The sequence below is a fragment of the Onychomys torridus genome, chromosome 11 (assembly GCF_903995425.1).
Source record: "Onychomys torridus chromosome 11, mOncTor1.1, whole genome shotgun sequence".
In the NCBI taxonomy this organism is placed as follows: domain Eukaryota; kingdom Metazoa; phylum Chordata; class Mammalia; order Rodentia; family Cricetidae; genus Onychomys; species Onychomys torridus.
The window spans coordinates 22,965,809-22,968,363 of NC_050453.1; positions in this window are offsets into that span (position 1 = coordinate 22,965,809).

Sequence of the window (2,555 nt, forward strand, 5' to 3'; positions counted from 1 at the left end):
TATGTGGTTGGCACTCAGCACCATGCCTAGCATTTGGAAACTTCTAGGTCAGTGGTTATCAACTTATTGGTCATGACCCCTTTGGTCAAACAACCCTTCCTCAGGGGTGGCTTATCAGATATCCTGCATACCAGCTATTTATTTTATTATGATTCATAACAGTAGCAAAATTACAGTTATGAAGTAGCAACAAAAATAATTTTGTGGTTGCGGTCACCACAACACGAGGAACTATATTAAAGGGTTGCAACATTAGGAAGGTTGAGAACTACTGCTCTGGGTAAACGTTGACAATCTTTATCATTATAATGAAGAAGACAAGGTGGGGAAAGGGACTCTAGGAGAGGAAGGAATAGTTCATAAAGGCACAACCTTGAGACTCCCAGCCTGAGTATAATCTGTCCTTGTAAGCTGTAGTAAGTAGACAAAAATTTATGCAGGTGGCTCTAAGACAGCCAGCACACAAGGACTGAGTGGAGCCTGCTCAGTTGTCTTTGCAAACACATAAGGGTTCTTACCCTGAATTGGAGTAAGTGAGGGGTGCAGTGGGAAAGAAACCAAAGAAGTCAATACAGATGAAATGACTCTACCTCATAAAAGATGCCTACACAGAGTCAGGGCTAGGCTCTAAAGATGCTAAGACTTCCACTGCTTATTTAAGTGATTGAGATGATCTGTCCTTGTGTGTGTGTGTGTGTGTGTGTGTGTGTGTGTGTACACACACGCGTGCCTTCCTTGATTTCTGACCACTTTATTTACCGAGGCCAGGCCTCTCACTAAACCTATAACTTACCACCAGTTCAGCTCATACAGCTAGTTGGCTTGCCCTGAGGATCCTGTCGGTCTCCCCAGTGTTGGGATTACAGGGAGGCTACCATGCCTACCCAGCTTTTTCATGTGAGTGTTGGCGGACAGAACTCTGATTCTCATGCTTGTGCAGCAAGTGTGCTTTATCCACTAAGCCAATTCTCTTGAACAGATAGTTCTTAAGATATTCTCAAGCCAGATACGGTGGTACATGCCTATAATCTAATACTCAGGAGCCTGTTCAAGGATAGCCTGGACTGCTGGACTACATTGTCTCTCCTGCTCGCCCTCCTTCCCCCCCCTCTCCCACACACACACACATTCATAGTTTCTGTTTTAGTCTACCCTTCTCCATTGACTTTGACACTTTGCAAATACCTTTCTTTTTTATTTTCTGAGACAAAAAGAGTCTCACTGTTTAATCCTGGCTGTCTTGGAACTTGCTAATTAGACCAAGTTGGTCTTGAACTCACAGAGATCTGCCTGCCTCTTCCTCCAGAGTGCTAGGATTAAAGGGGTGAGCTTTTACATCCAACTATTAAGACCTTCTTGATACCCCCCCACCCCAATTGGTGTAAACTTCTTCTAGACTAAAAGTAACTCCAAGACCAGCTTATTCCTGAGTTTTTCTCTCCCAAGGTTGGCAGTAAAGTGTTGTTCTGCTACTATGCCAGCCAGCAGGTAAGCCTAGAAGCCTTTGGGGCACATTAAGTCAAATTCTCAAGCAGGTTGCCAATAGGTTTTATGCAGAGATGGAAGAGCACACCAAGAAACACCAGAATTTTAAAATCACATCGCCTCTCTCCTGACCTCTCTGGGAGGCTGTTGCAGGATCCTCTTACCCCGAGTCACACACACATTGGCAAATTTTCTAGAAGGAGAAATGTGTTAAGTATAAATAAAAATGGAATAATTAAAGAAATGCTGGGAATAGGAACAATGAAAAGTGTTTTTAAATATTCAAAGAATTTAAAGATGGAAGAAGGATTGGTTTTATTTTATTCCACTCCAAGCAGAAGAATGGGGTAGATGCAGGTTAGCAGGTTGCGGATGTGATTATATACAGCAGCAGCTTTCCACCCATGTTTCCTGGCTTATTTCTCCCATTGCCCTCAGTGTTTCCAAAGTGACTAGGATACTGTCAGGGTGTTGTAGCCCCAGAAGCAGGCCTAGTTCTACGACCTTCTGCCCTATACTCATCAGTTCCTCTCTCTCTGTGGAGAGCAGTCTGCATGCTCTGCCCTGACAGCAGTTTTCCCTGAGCTAAGGCAGAATGACTAGGGAGCAGCTGACCACCGTCCCGAGATACTGAGCTGACCACAAAGAACAACTACCACCTTCAGGGACTAATAAGCGACTTATCCATTCTAGTAAAAAAACAAAACACACAACCAAACACTCCCGTAAACATTACATGTTATAATACTGAATTCTCTGCCCAGAGACATTTATATTTACCATTAAAAAACATTTTGATCTCTGACCACACACTGAATATGCTCAGAAGTACGCCCACCTCTACATGTGACAATGAGTCTTTCCTATATGAAACACATATAAGTTCCCCAACTTTCTTTGTTCCAGAAGACCGTTGATTTGGGAACATCTCTATTGTTCTTCTTATTTGTTAAACCTGTCTCCATTCTTTTTAAAAATGATCTGTTTATTTTGCAAACATTGGTGTTTTGCCTATATATATGTCTGTGTGATGGTGTTCAACCCTCTGGAACTGGAGTTACAGATAGTTG